At 35.3% G+C, this 16,668-nt stretch overlaps 1 protein-coding gene across 43 annotated transcripts in view; it reads left to right on the forward strand.

The window, feature by feature from the left end:
* The window catches only part of Ptprd (protein tyrosine phosphatase receptor type D), a 2,219,644-nt gene that overhangs the window by 1,375,649 nt on the left and 827,327 nt on the right, over positions 1-16,668 (forward strand). For all 43 annotated transcript variants that reach the window (XM_041632294.1, XM_041632295.1, XM_041632298.1 and 40 more), the window contains exon 9: positions 13,602-13,660. The gene's annotated coding sequence lies outside the window, so the exon portion shown is untranslated. The remainder of the gene's footprint in view (positions 1-13,601; positions 13,661-16,668) is intronic.

Consider the following 16,668-nt stretch of genomic DNA (forward strand, 5'->3'; position numbering starts at 1 on the left):
GATGTCACTCTCACCATTAGATAGGTCATCTAAACAAAAATAAAATCAGAGGAATATTGGATTTTAACACCACAAATCAAAGGGATCTAATAGACATCTACAGAGCATTCAACCCAAACACTAAAGAATATACTTTCTTCACAACAGGCCATGTAAGTTACTCCAAATCTTACCACACATTAGGAGAAAAGCAACAAATAGAGAAAATAGAGATAATTTCCTGCAGGCCTACCATAGAACAAAGTTGGCCACTAATAAAACATAGAAAAATAGTAACTAAATAAACTCATAGAACATGAACAACCCACTACTGACAGAAAATAGGACCAATCTAGAAATCAGGAAGGAAATTAGAAACTCTTTATATTTAAATGTAAATGAAAACAGGATACCCAGTCTCCTGATACACAATGAAGGTAGTTCTAAGAAGCAACTTTGTAGCACCGTTTACATAAAAAAAAAAAAACAAAACGGAGACATCTCAAAAATATCCTAATAAAACTTTAGAAATCTTTAGAAAAAAATAATACACCAAAATTTTATATGGGAATAAATAATCAAACTCAACGCTGAAATCAATAAAATAGAAACAAAAATTACAATCAATAAAACAAAGAGTTGGTTGTCTGACAAAATCAGCAAGATTACAAGCTTTTAGCAAAATTAACCAAAAATGTAGAGAAGATACAAACTGATAAAAGTAAAGAAAAAAAAGACGAAGACATTACTGCAGACACTGTGAAACTTCAGAGAATCGTTAGATGTTCTGGAAACATCCAAAACCTGGAAGAATTGCTCATCTATATGAGTACCAAAATTAAAGCAAGATGAAATAAGCAGAATAAACAAATCCATTATCCCTAGTAAAATAGAAGCAATAATTAAAACTTTCCCAGCCAAATGATGAAAAGCGCAGGCCAGATAGATTTAGTGAAGAATTCCACCAGATCTTCAAGGAAGAACCAACATCAATAGTCCTCAAGCTATTCCCCAAAATAGAAACTGAAGAGAGGAATATTTAACATATCTTTGAATACACTCATTATCATCATAATGATTTATTTTATTTTTTAAATCAGAATATAAGCTTATATGACTATAAAGATGTATATATGATTATGTAATCAGACATTTCTCTCCAGACAGCCTGTTCCCAAATACCCAGCAGTCCCTTCCCAAATAATTGACTCAGGGACTTAGTATTAATTATAAATTATCAGCCAATAGCTCAGACATATTACTAACTAGCTTTTACATTTTGATTTAACCCATATTCCTTATTTATGCTCTGCCACATGGCAGTACCTTTATTAGCATGGCATGTTAATTTCCTTCTCCCTCTGTGTATGGCTGGCATCTTCTGACTCTGCCCTTCTCCTTTCCATCATCCTCAGTTTGGTTTCCCCATCTATACTTCCCACTTGGCAACTGGCCAGTGTTTTATTAAATTAATTCAAGGTACAAATCTTTACAATTAATAAGAGAATTATTCCACAGCATTTGTATATATATGCATGCATATTACAAGTAAATTATAGTATTTACTATTGTTATGATACATGAGATTTATGAGGGTTTTTCATATGAGTTAATTAATAATAATAATGCTATTCAAATATAAAATGGGAGGTGGACAACAAGTCTTACCTATAGCTGAAGTGTTATTGCTAATTCATAGCTGCTCAGAGAGGAAGCGTCAGTCATCTTTAAAGATGAGGACCCTGATAGGCCAACTACATTACAGTGGATAGTCACACACCCAAGAATATATAGGAAGCACTTATAGGACATAGTAGTTTATTTTAAAGAAGATGAGAGGTTTGGTGGGTAGGAGCATGGAGCTATACTTTGAATAAGTTGGAAGAGAAGGACACATTTGATCAAAATACATTTTATGAAATTCTCAAAGAAATAATTTAAAAAAGGAAACAAGTCTCATTGATTTAATAGATACACATTTTGTAAGTCACAAGACCTATATGAGGATGCTCAGAAACAATAAAGTCCTCTATTTCAGTAATACGCGATACATGTTACTTGTTGTCCCATTGTGTCTTGAGACCCCCAGCTACTCCTTCAAAATGTGATATCACACTAGTATATGTGGTTGGAACCTGCGCAGCTGCCCACTCTTTGTTTTTGATGTTTCTTGCCATCTCTCTCTTCTTGACAGGTTATTTAAAAATAGAAGGAAGCTTTTTCAAAAACCAAAAATGACTACATGTTACAGTTTTCTCCCTTCAACAGGTTTTAATGACATAATTATCATTTTCATGCACAGTTTTCCTCTCTTGATGTAATTTTTAATGATTCTATCTGACCACAAATAAAGCAATATCCATTACATCAATTCATGATTTCTAATATCAGTCATATTTATGAGACTGTAGATTTTAATTAAGATAATTTGGCACTGCAAAAAAGTTTTCTAAATACAAACTGGTCACCTATCATTATTTATTTACATGCAACTAAAGGTTTGTATATAGAATTTTGTAGTCAGGTCATATGCCTTTAAATAGAAAGGCAAAATTGAGAAATGGAACATTTTGTTGACAGGTAAATGCGAATCAATCTGGCTTCATTCAAAGGAAAATAATCAAGCTCTTTTCAAATAATATAAAATGCAGAATGATTGCATGCCGGTAAGGAGGGGCCTTATCAGCATCCCTTCTCTGAGAATGATTGCTGCTCTAGCTGGAGGAGCATTTGCAGTGCTTATCTTGTGACTTCCCTGCAGACCCGGTGTTTGGTAGCAGTTGATTTTCAGTGGGTTTCTCTTCTTTCATTTCTCCCCTCCTTCCATGCAAATGAGTTTCTCCAAATCCACATCCAGCCATCATTCTCTTATCAGCTGTGGGAAAGGATAATTATTTCATTATTGGTTTTTGAGCAGTCTTTCATATTAAGTAGTGCATCTCTGGTTTCAGGCAGACATTTAATGGGCTCTCTATTTGTTTTATTTGTCTCATCACCTTAATCAAAGCCCCCTGAGACAGAGTACTTTGTAGTAACAAACAAGAATAAAAGGAAATTATGAATTGCTGCTTCCACAGAAAGTACAGTATTCATTATGAATTCCTGATGGGATTGAAACTGGGTTGCTTTCAAACAGTATGAAAAACCTTTTAATAACTAAGATGCCTGTTTCTCTGGTCTCTTATTAGCTAAGCACCTAAGAATGATCCTTTGGGAACTTGGGATTTGCTTCATTTTACTGCTATGGTTAGGGCAGGATATTCATTCAGCTCTTGGGTTTATCTTTTCATATGAGAATTTCTCTTTTGCCTTCTCCAAACACTATTATTTTATCCCGAGTGTTTCCATCTTTATTCTATAAAAATAAATACTAACTTTCTGCTCTCCTTAGAAGACACTACCCTGGATTCCTGGAATTAGCAACTATTGTAAAGTGAGGGTGTCTTCTCACATATATCTCTAGGTGATTCAAGTACCCTAGCAGCCACAGTTCCCTGCTGCCCTTGCGCTACTTGGGCCATGATTTAATGTTTTCAGAAACAGTACTAAAATTGACTCAGCTTTTAAAATGGAAGTCAGCAATAATGGGACAAATATTCTTGTCGCTATTTGTAAGGCAAATGAAAATTTCTGTTGTCTGCCCCACAAAAAGAAAACATTTTTAGTATTCACCTAAACTAAACATGTCTCCTTTGTCTGTGCATCTGAATCGTTGTTCCCTAACACAATGTCCTCCATCCTCATGCACTTTGTTGAGAATGAGAGCCTTTCATTTTCCTGCTGCTAAATAAAGTTCTAATGTGTCTATAAAATGCTTTCTTTAGCATTAATGTATTAATGGACATCCATCTTGATTCCCCATCTTTGCTATTTTGAATAGTGAAACAACAAACATGTACATTTAGGTGTCTTTGGACTGAAATAATTTCCTCTGGATATATATCCTGAAGCAGGTTCATTAGCTCATATGATAGATCTATTTTTAAATTTTGAAGGACCTTACATATTGTCTTCCACAGTGTCTGAATTACTAATTTGTACAAACACCCAAACATATCTTCTATAGTGGTCAAATTACTAATTTACATCAACTTCTTAATATGTCTTCTACATGGTAGAATTACTAACTTGTACAGACCTCGTAACAATGCATTTAATTCCCCATTTTCTTCAATATTTATTATGATCATTTTGATAATCTTTCTAACTAGAGTAAGGTGATCATGTTAGTTTTTTTTTTTTACAATTCTCAGGTGACTAAGAATAAACAGTGTGTTTCATAGATGTGATAAAAGGAATACACTTTGATTCCTGTATCTATTTTGGAGCTATTTATTATAATAGAATTATATTTATACAATATTTATGTCATATAAACACAGGCTGCTCTTTTTTTCCCAGATGTGTAGCCCAGAATAATCACACAGAAATTATATTAATTGCAACGTTGTTTGGCCAATAGCTTAGTTGTATTCCTCCTATTTAGGTCTTACATCTTAAACTAAACCATTTATGTTAATCTGTGTATCACCACTAGGATGTGGCCTACCGGTAAGTTTTTGATGTCCTTCTCTTCTTCTTTTTTGACAGCTACATGGCATCCAACTGACTGCCTACTCTTTCTCTCTCTCTCATATACATACATATATATATATATATATATATATACACACACGTGTGTGTGTGTGTGTGTGTGTGTGTGTGTGTATGTATGTATGTATGTATGTTTGGATTTCCTGCCTGGCTTTACTTTGTCAAGCCATTGGCCATAACAGCTTTACTCATTAGCCAATAAAAGCAACACATATTCAGAACATTCTACATCAGTATCACCTGTAAATGATAGTGTAGGAAATTGAGATAGTATCAGTTTTCATTTAGAGAAGAGGAAGAAATGTTGATGAGAGGTAACATGGGGTCTGAAGTGCTAGGAATATTCTAGTTCTTGATATGGGTACTGGTTACCCTGGTATTGGCTCATGTAATTCCTAGCTTATATGTATTTCAATAAATGTATTATCTCTTAGCAATTCATAACTGCCTTTTAAGGTATTTTTTTAAAAGACTCGGTCATTAAGGAAGGCTTGTTTGTACATAGTGTCATAGATATTATGAAAGTCTTGCACTCTAGCAAGTTTCATTATTGAAGATGCTTTTTTTCCTGTTTTAAATCTCATGATTAAAATGTTTTCAAGTTAAATAAGGTTGTTGAAATATAGAGTAAGGTGCTATTTGTTGTCATTAAGATAACCAAGTTTTAAAAATCACTGTATCTATGTAATCAAAAAAGTAGTTGTGAATAAAAATGGCATTTCCATAAGATGGAAAAAGGGGGTTTTCAGTCTTGTTAATCATTTCAAAGAACCAAATCTTGATTTCATTGATTTCTTGGAATGGTTATTTCCATTTCTATTTCATTAACTTCTGCTCTGAAATTTATTGTCTCTTCCTGTCTACACTTTCTTGGTGTTATTCATGATTTTCTGAGACCTTGAGGTTCAGTATTAAAATTATGAGATTTCTCCAGCTTTTGATGTAGGCTCTTAGTGTTGTAAACTTTCCTATTAAGACTTCCTTGCTTGTGTCCCACAGATTCCAGTATGTTATGTTTTAATTTTTGTTTGACTTTAGCAGATTCTTAAATTGTCCTCCTAATTTTTCTCTTGATCCAACCATCATTGAGCAGTGTGTAACTTAGCTTCCATAAATTTGTGTACTTACTGATATTTCTATTGTTGCTCTATAGCTTTATAATTTTGTGGTCAGATAATATATGCAATGTTATTTCAGCACTTCTATATTTCTTGACATGTGCTTTGTGTTCTAATGTGTGGCCTGTTATAGGGAGAGTTTTATGGGTTTCTGAAAAGAATGTGTATTTTTTAGTGTTCATGTGGAATGTTCTGCACATAACTGTCTGGTCCATTGAATCCATGATGTCATTTAGATTGTGAATTTCTCCATTTAGCTTTTGCATCTGGGTGATTTGTTTATTGGTGAGTGGAGTATTGAAATAATCTACTGCTACTGTGTTGGGCGTCAATCCATGATTTTAGATCTAATCATGTTTCTGTTGTAAAACAGGGTTCCCTTGTGTTTAATGTGTAAAATGTTTAGAATTGTTACATCCTCTTGTCAGATTTTTCCTTTGATAGGTACACAGATATGGTCTTTCCATATCTCTTCTGAATAGTTTCAGTTTGAAGTTTGTTTTGTGAGATGTTAGATCAACTATACCTGCTTGTTTCTTTGCTCAGTTTATTTGGCTACCTTTCCCTTCCTTTTAACTCTAAGGTGGTATCTATGGCTAAGGATGCTTTTTGTAGGCAATTAAAAGATGGATTCTGTTTTCTCATTAAATATGCTAGTCTTTGTCTCTTTGTTTTGAAACTGAGACTGGTAATAACTTGAGAATTATTAGTCAGTTATATTTATTAATTTCTCTTACTTTGGTGTAGTAATGCTTTCTTTGACAACAGGCTTCTAGAACTAGGTTTTTCATAGTGTTCTTTAGCATGAATATTTGGTTTGGTTGTTTGGATGCTTATTTAGTATTACTACAAACTCTTAAGTTATCGAGTAGCTGAATAATGGTTGCTGTTCAATCTTGGGGACACTTTAGTGTTTCAGACTATCTAAAGTGGTTGTAGCTCAGTGGCATTCTGGTTAAATTCCACATGGTTCAAGTGTTAGGAAGAGTGGTGGAGGATGCCTGCATGCCAGTAGCACCAAGAGTGGTGATTTGCCAAGTTATCTGAGTGGACTTACCTCAGGTACATGTGCTGCTCCATTCACAATAGTCAGAAACTACAAACAACCTAGACATCAACTAACTGATAAATGAATAATGAAAATGTATTACATTCCCTACCACATGTATTAATTATATATTATTTATTAATATCAAGGGATATTATGTAGTTTTTAAGGAAAATCAAATTCACAGGTAATTCTGAGCAAGACAACAGACACAAATGATAAACAAGATCACCTGCTTTTCTCTCATTTCTAGATGTTAGCTTTCACTCTTCAGATACATGTATCCCATTTGGAATACCCAGAGGTCAGGGACTTGTTAGGGGCTATTGGAAGTTGGAGTTGTCAAGGGAGAAACAAAAAAATAGGTGTTAAAGCATTGGAAGGGAACAATGGAACGAGAACTGTTAATTTGGAGTAGGAAATGGGAGAGCAATGTAGAAGACAGAATGTAAGGAGACATATCTAAAAACGTTGTAAAAAATCAATACAGAAACTAACTACTCTAGAAGTTTCATAAACATATACTTAAACATTTATAAAATGAATTTTAATGGGATTACTCTAAAATGGAGGTATAATACACCAACCAGATACTCCATACTAGCAAGTAAAAATCCTAATTCCAGGAATGGGATTTCTCTTTTGAATTTGTTGGAAAAATGGGTTACATAAACCTAAGTAGTACAGGCTTTGCTAATATTTCTGGCTACCCTCTACACGTTAATAAGACACACATTGCTGAAGACACACATACTTGAAAGTTCTAGAACATGAAGACATTAAACTGATACTTACATAGAAGCTTCATCTCTATAGGCTCATAGTTCTTGAAGGTACTGTACATATTGTCAGAGGAGAAAATTAGGCTCCATTATTATCCATCTGTGAAGCTTATAAGCTACAAGAATGACACCCTGATAAGACAGTCCCACTGGTGCAATAGTGGCATGATTATAATGGGGGAAACCAATCACTTTTTGACTACATCAGAGACCCAGACTGGTCAATCCACAGAGAAAAAAAAAAGAGTGGATTTCAACTCTATGTCAGATATTCATGTCACTCTTCTCTACACAAAGCTTAAAGATCTTTGCATAAGACAGTGTGGAAAGATTGTGAGAGGCACAGTTCATTGATAACATAAAAGAAACAGTATTTACCAGACACATCAGGATTGTGACAACACACTCAAGACCTTCATAACCTGCAACCAAATAACATTTCTGCCTAGAGAAGGGAAAGAAGACAGATAGCCTCAGCACTATCTGAGGAGTTTTTGACATTCGAAAGCTGCTGAGAGAAAAAGGAACAGCTTTCTTTAATGGTGTGACTCCTTATAGGTTGACCACACACCAGAGAAGATCCCATCCAAAGAGTAGCTGAGCAACACAAAGTGGACCTGTTGGCAAAAGAAGAGAAAAAAAAGAAGTATTGTTAGACTTAGATGGAAGAGGATGGGAATAGAAAGTAAATGGATGATAAAGGATGCTGGGGATAACTGTGAAAATGCACTGTATGAAATTCTCAAAGAATTAATAAATATATTGCAAAAAAGAAGAGACGAAAAAGGGAGAGAGGGAGAAAAAGACACATTCTGTGAAGTGGAGATTTAGCAATTTTTCAAGTTATTAGCTTTAGGTTGTTCTTTCTCTTCCTGGAATTTGTTCTATCTAATATTTAAGGTAATACAAGGGGTCATCTCTATATGCAAATCTCTAAAACTGTGAAGACAATAACTGTGAAGAAATATGCTCAAGCAAATCTAAATAAAGAGAACTGAAAGCTTCCTAATGAAATGTCTTTACTGTATAATTTGAACTTCTCTCAAAGGTCATCGCTGCTTGTACTAATGTAAAATGCGCTTTAAAATCACATGCTGTTTTGATAATCAAAAAGGGTTTTGAGACTGAAATATGTCAGACAGTAGAAATAATTCTATGAAATATTTTCTGTCATAAGAAGAATCATCATACTATAGCACATAAAATAAATACTGTCATTTACATTCATCTACCTTTCTTCAGATGTGAAGTGATATAATTACTACATTTTATATAATAGTCATGATACACAAAATTTTTCAGGTTCTAATAGGAGCAGTATTATATACAATATATAAAACTATACTGACAAATGCAAAACATTTTACATATTAAAATATAAACCATAAATTAACTGACCTCATTTGAAAAAATTATAATGTTAATTTGGCACAAAATATATTAAATTAAACACCACTACACAGACACCCATTTTTCTTGGAGGCTAAGGGGAACTGAGTTTACAGACAGCATGTAGCAAACGCTTTATAACTTTCTACGTATATATTTGGATGCTATAAGCATAATCTGGCTTGATTTTACTTTTGCTTGGGCAGGCTGCCATTGGATGTGACAGGTTTTGCCTTTATTATTAAGGCATTCCTTGTTAAAGGTTTTCCTCTCTCACTGTATTGCTTTCTTAAGAACTGTAGGCAGCCTTTTTGAGGTAAATCACTGAAAAAACAAAAACAAAAACAGAATGACTGCCTCTTGGCGATGAGAATTTTTAATACCATATCTTTCTAAATGTTTAGAAAAGAATATAAAATGGGGATTATTGATACAGCATCATTTTGTTCATAATGAGCAGGCAATTGGCCTAAACATTAAGCATGGATTTAGAGGGCTCAGATTTTTATTTTTCTGACTAGTGTGAAAACACCTTTGTCCCTTCTAGCTGACCAACTAGACATTGAATTGACTTTTGTACTCTGAAAAGAAGGGTAGTTCTTGAAATGGTGATCTCATCAACATGACCAGAATGACGACCAGAATAGTCAGATGACCAGGACAGTTGTCATGACAGTCAGGTGACAGAATCATGGTCAGGATATTCAAGTGACAGAAGAAATTGGTGAGGGCAGTCAGGTGACCACAATGATGATCAAGACGGTCAGGTTGCCAAAATAATAATTAGAACAATATGGAAGGATACAAAGGGAAGTTAGAAGGTTGAATAATTTTCTAATTATTCTCCACTGTAGTCAATACTTAAGAAATAGAACACAAGAAAGAATTATTGATTTTGCCTCAAAGTTCATGGTACCTTGGCTCCATATTTCTGGGCATGTAGTGTGACTGTACATTCTGATAGCAAGCTATGTGGCAGAACTAGTTCACCCATGGCCACCAGGAAGCGTACCAAAACATCCCTACAATTTTGGATTTTGTTTTATTTTTATTATAATTATTATTATCACACCTATAGCATGGCAGTAACTTTATTTAGGATAGGTCTTCTCCCGTTCACTAATTCTCCCTGAAAATGCACACATGCACTACACACATATCATGTACATACATTATACAGATATCACACAAACATCACAGACACTCATCTCACACTAACACTATACACGCATTGTATACATCATGCATGCATATCATACCACACATGTACACACACAGACACACACATAGGCAGCACCCCACCACAAACACACACACACACACACACACACACACACACAAAGATATGCTTGGCAACTTTCCTGTCTTAAAATAACCACACTGGCCATCAGGATTGACCTTCAAAAATAAAATACCAAGTGATAAAATAACATTAGATAGGAAAGATAAGTCATGCTATGACAACATGGGTGACCACAGTTTACACTCATTACATGTTTTATAAAGAATGAATGAGTTTATAAGAATATAGAAATAGTAATTACTCAAGTTTGATCATTACATATGTTACATGTATTGCAATAACACCGTATCCCATTCAGTAGATGCTATCATGATGTGTCACCAAGAATCCAAGAATGGTTTAAGGTCATCTGAGGAGAAGAATTGTTTTCCTAAATGCCAATGGAAACCTGTAAGGAGTGGCTCCACCTGGCAAACTTAACGTGAGTTTAAATGCCACTAGAGACATGATTAACAAAGACAAGTTCCATATTAAACTGATAGAAGTGCACTATATGTGGATTAAAGACCCCATGAACTCCAGCCTAAATCCTCTACTCAAACCTATAAAACAGAGTCTGAGGGCTTGATCTGACTTATATATACCAAGTCAGAAGGATGTGGGCAGCAGGAAAATCAGAAGGATAGTTAAGGGTACAGGGTGCAGCTATCTGCTAGGAGGAGTTACTATGTGTATTCAACAGCTTATAGGAGTAATTACGGCTGTCAATAATCATTGACCATTTCAAAAGTTTTGATAGAGAGAATTTTAATGTACCCAACAGACAGAAGAAAAATGAGTCTAAAGTGACAAATCTGACAACTACCTTTATCTAATCACTATGCATTTTATGGATGGATCAGAACAGCACTCTGTGTAAGTACTGTCAATGAAACATACATGCATACATATAGCTTTGTTTAATAAAAACAAAAAAAAAATCAGGTGCACATCTGGATTCCAAAGCCTCATCTTCATTTCTAAGTAAGGAAACAGGGAGAACTGATCAGCTCTTCTAGATTTTCCTCATTTACACTGGAATCAAAAGGGAAACATGTCTTCAAAATTATTTTACCGAACAAATCAACTTAAGCAGGAAGTCAAAGGCAATGTAGAAACCCTCAAGTTTGTCTTCCACCAAGGTCTTTCCGAACTGGCCTCAAACAGGTGGTTGCCTAAAAGTCAGTGGATGGAGTGGTTTTTGACTGTAAGAGGAAGTGGGTGAAAAAATGTCAGAAATAAATATGTAGCAACTTTGTGAGTGAGTGTTGATGTCTATTTTTATCTAAACTTCCAAAGCTATTTCATTGTAATACGTGAGGAGCAGAAGGTCTCGAGCTCTGTGATTGGTTATTGTTTTGAAAAGGGAAGAAAATTGCCTTTCATTTTCTCTCTGTTGGCACTAAATCTCCAGTAAAGGTTCGAAGGACATTTGGAATCACACGGCAGCCAGGAGCTTTTGAGGCTTCAGCTTCTCACTGTGACTGGCAATCCTGTCACCCTCTAGCACATTGCCTGCAAACACGAGCCAGCTTTGAAAAACCTCATTTGAAGCTACCGCTTGCTCTGAGCTCCTTAGCAAAATCAGATTTTACTTTTAAGGCATTTAACCAGAGGTACCCTGATGGTCATGACAAAATAAACTCTTCCTGTCTTCAGTAGGGCTAATTAGTAATAGTAAAATATTACCTGTGAAAATTTCACGGCATATTCTAACATAAAAAATTCAAAAGTTATTGAAATGAGAGAGAGTATTGCAATATAATATTAATGCATCAAAGGGTCATATATAACCTGGAAGAAAAAAGTATTTACTGTAGTGAGTACTATAGGCTAAATTAAAACAGGGAGCACCAAACAAACCCATTAGGTCTAGCTAGGCTTAATTCTGTAATAAACACCATTGACTTAAGAAACAGAAAAGTAATCCTCATTTGCATAAGACCTCATAGTAGGAATAAGGGTAACCTGAAAACCATCCACTTCACCTCTTTGACTTTCTCTTCTTTAGGATCTCACAAAGCTGATATGTGGATGGGGGGTCATAGAAAGATGGGTGATACCTGGGATGCTTAGAAGAATACACCTCACTGTTAAGAGCACAACCACATAGTGGCACCTTTCTACAGCAAGTAGAAAAGAGGAAGCTATCTGACAGAGAGCAAGCCAGCTCTATGGCACATAAAAGCGTGTGGGTGACATGGAATCACACAGAACTGTTGGAGCCTGAGTCGCCCGGTGAAAACGTGGAGAAGAGAAGACAGAATGTGTCATGAAAGCTCTCTGTATAAGAGGACAGCTACCTGGGAACTGCTGCAGAAATAGTTGTTGAACATCTTAAAAGGGTGGAGAAGAAGGTTCTTAGAGAGAGAAGAAAGCCTTTTGAAAACAAAATTAACAAGAGTGAATAGATAAGAGTTTAAGTCTAGTTAAAGATTCTGCTGGGGAATTAAGACAGTGACTTTTCTTGCGACTCAAAGGTACAGCTCTTTAAAAATTAATGAGAGAGTTTTATACAGATGGAATGCTCCAAGATGTGGAATTTTTACCTGCTGTTTAGCCATGGCAATTAAGAAAGACAATGATTTGCTTCAGGTTTTTGCAAATGATTACTTAACATTGGGGTACATGTTCTATTAAAAACCAAAAGATGGGTATTTAGAAAGGCAGGTAATATCACAAAGCAACAAACCAGGGTATTTAGTGGACTTGATAAAATAAATGTGACAAGAAAACCATGTAGCCCTTTTATGCTGAACATAATTATCTCAATTTAACATTTTGGTTGTGAGCCGAGCCTTTAATGACTGAGTCATCTCTCCAGCCCTCAATTCAACATTTTAAGAAGAGCCAATTTCGACCTTGAGATTTCTGTCCGGTGCTCCCGTGTGGAATACTGAGAATTCAAGAACAATTGCAGTGGGTTTTTGATCCTACTGCACGTACTGTCTTTGTGGGAGCCTAGGCAGTTTGAATGCTCACCTTACGAGACCTGGATAGAGGTGGGCAGTCCTTGGGCTTCCCACAGGTCAGGGAACCCTGATTGCTCTTCGAGCAGATGAGGGGGGGGGGGGGACTTGATCGGGGGAGGGGGAGGGAAATGGGAAGCGGTTGTGGGGACGAGGCAGAAATCCTTAATAAATAAATAAATTAAAAAATTAAAAAAAAAAAGAAGAGCCAATTTCATTACATTCTAACCTATGGACAGAGTCATAGACTATTTCCATGTTTTAAATGTTCACTATTTCTTTTGAAAATTGTGTTTTATAAAATTGCTGTCAACTTCTTATTAACTATCTTGCTTTGACAGTTCTGTCTTAATCCTCTCTCAAAAGAAGACACAAATGTGTTTTAAAAGTGAATTAATGCTAAGAGTTTTAACAGTGGTTGTTTTCAATATTTCTCACTAGGTTTTGAACAATCTGAGGCCAGGAACTGTTTCTGAAACGACCTACAGGGCCCGTACATGGTGAGTCCACAGAGCATTTTAACCTGTTTTTTTTTTTTTTCATTTCCTGGACTTGATAAAATAATGTTGAAAAGCATGCATGTGGCCACTGTCTGTTTAAGATGATGGTCTCAGATAAACATTTTTAAAAAGTCAATTTCACTACTTCGTAGCTTATGAATAAAACCACAGATTTACATATTATTTTAATTGTTTACTAAATCCATAATACAGTTCTTCATAACTAGCTGACACTCAAAACCTGCTCTTTAGAATTCAGAAATAAAGAGAAAATGCTAGTAGTTTATCCACCTCAATTGACATATACATAAAATATAATAAGATTCATTCTTCAATGTAGATTTTTGTAAATAATCTTATCACCTATACCAAACATTTAGGAAATTATCTGTTAATCAAAATTTTGGTTTTCAGTTCTGCATCATGGGCAACATTAGGCTCAATTGTGGAAGAACTCTAACGCTGAGTTAAAATTTTGAATCAGTGACAGATGTCTATAGATTTAAATCTTGACTGCATTTATTAGCTGCTGACATGAAATTATGGGCCCTTGGCAGTAATCTCGCCTACATAGTTTATTTTGGTTCTTGTGAAAGCCAAGAAACTATTTATTTTTAATAAGGGAATAAAGTGTAAAAACAGATTATCAAATAAATTAGCAATTTTTAAAAGTCTAATCTCTCCTAAATAATAACAAGTTATGATGTGATGTGTTGGGTTCTCATTCCTCAATGACAATCTATACTCTTAATGAATAACAGTCAAACCTTACATATCCTTTCCTTTATGTAAAGATATCATTTGTTACAATATCTTCTATTCAAATATACATTATTTCTTCTTATTTTAACCTTTACAACCCAATAGAATGCTTCCAGTCTAAAAGAAAAACAGATAATTCTTTGAAACAACTTCCAGGTTTTTTTTTATTTTTTGGTCTTTCAGATAAGCATTTAAATATTACTGTCAAGTGATAAACAGGTAATAATTCCAAAATAATCTCAAGGTATTGAATTACTACTTCTGCAAACACTTTCTAAACTTGATCAAGCTTTGAAGTTCATAAAACTCTACATATTTGCCTTAAGAGAAATCATATCATTGTATTATTGTTTGTCTCATTTTCTGGATTCATGTTTCTTATAAATTTAGAAAAAGGCAATATCTGCAAAACAAAAGGTAGGCAAAGGTCCTTCATATACCAAGGTACTATGGCAGTCAGGCAAGATAAAAATTAAACAAGAGTGAAATGATACATTTATCTCAGGCCTTCAGCCTATTTCTTCTTTGGTCCTCATCATTTCACTTACATGGATAAAGATTCAACTCAACCCCCACACAGCATTATCTGGATACCCTGAGGAATTCTGAGTCTTTCTTCATGGTTCTCTTATATTACTATTATAATCATGAGCCATATGCATAGAAAGCATTTCAATTTTCTGAGTGCATTATGCTCCAGAAATCATTGAAAAAATAAGTAAACAAACACATGCAAAAACAAACAAACAAACAAACAACAGTACCAAAAAACTCAACCAGTTATTAAATAGTTGTTGAGAGTTCAGAGCACACATTCCCATAAAACTAATCTTTCGAGTGATGTTCTTATTTTCTTTCTGAATGGTTTTCTAAATAACCCAAGGCTTTTAAAAATCACTTGAAATATACTTTCTGCTTTGAAATTTATATTCTGAAGGGTATACTTCATAAATCTAAACCAAGACTTGCTTGACTTCTCCTTCACCTATAGCCTTATAGCACAAGTGTGTGCTTGACAATGGCCTTCTATGAGGTAAAGACGGTGACAGTACCTACCTCTGTGACTCTGGGGAAGATTTAATGAGCCATGTGCAAAAAATGCTGCAGAACACTTGCTGTCCAGTAAGATGTATGCTGTTCTTCTGTAGGGTAATGTCATTTACACTACAACCCAGAGTACCAGGAAACCAGCTGCCCCTTATAAATACATTTAAAAGTGAAAATAAACAACACATCTTACTGTATCTGAAGATGGAATGGGCACTTAAGGCATATAATATCAACTCCCTAAGGCAAACAGAAAATGACTAGTTGTTCAGTTTGATCATTTTCTTCCATCTACCTGATTTTCCAAGATGAATAAAAACAAAATAATGAAATAATATTCTTTTTTAAATTTTTATTTTATTTAATTAGCATTATTATTTTTATATATTTTACCTACCAGCTACAGTTTCTCCCCATCCTCTTCTCCCATTTCTTCCTCCCACTTTCTATCTAACCCCTTCCCTATCTACTCCTGTCCCTTTTCAGAATTTGGCAGGCCCCCTATGGACTTGAACAAAGCATGGCACCTCAAGTTATTGGCAGGACCAAGCTCTTCCCCCTGCATCAAGGCTGAGTGAAGTAATCTAGCACAGGGAACAAGTTCCCAAAAGTCAACTAAGCTCCAAGGACAGGTCCTGATCTCGCTGTTAGGAGCCTCACATACAGACCAAGCAATACAACTGTCATACCCATACAGAGAAGCTAGGTTGGTCCCATGCAGGATCCCTAACTTGTTCAGTCTATGAGCTCCCAGGAGCTCAGGTCAGATGTCTCTATGGGTCCCCCCAACCACCGTCATGACCTTAACACCCCCCACACCATGTCTCATACAATCCCTTCTATCTTTCTTCATCAGGACTCCAGGAGCTTGGCCCAGTGCTTGACTGTGGATCTCTGCATCTGCTTTCATCAATTACTGGATACAGGCTCTCTGATGACAAGTAGGATAGTAACCAATCTGGTTATAATAGACGGCCAGTTCAGACATCCTCTCCACTATTGCCAGGGGTCTTAGCTAGCGTCATCCTTATGAATTTCTGGAGTTTTCTCTTGTACCAGGTCTCTCCCTAACCTCAAAATGGCTCCCCCATTAAGATGTCTTTTTAGTTAATATCCACCTACAACCTACTCCCAACTTGCCTCCCACACGCAGCCTGCCCAACTTGCTCCCTCAAGTTACAAATCTCTTATCCCCAATT

Source organism: Microtus oregoni, unplaced genomic scaffold, assembly GCF_018167655.1.
Source record: "Microtus oregoni isolate MIOR12 unplaced genomic scaffold, Mior012 000041F_ref0000270, whole genome shotgun sequence".
NCBI classification, from domain to species: domain Eukaryota; kingdom Metazoa; phylum Chordata; class Mammalia; order Rodentia; family Cricetidae; genus Microtus; species Microtus oregoni.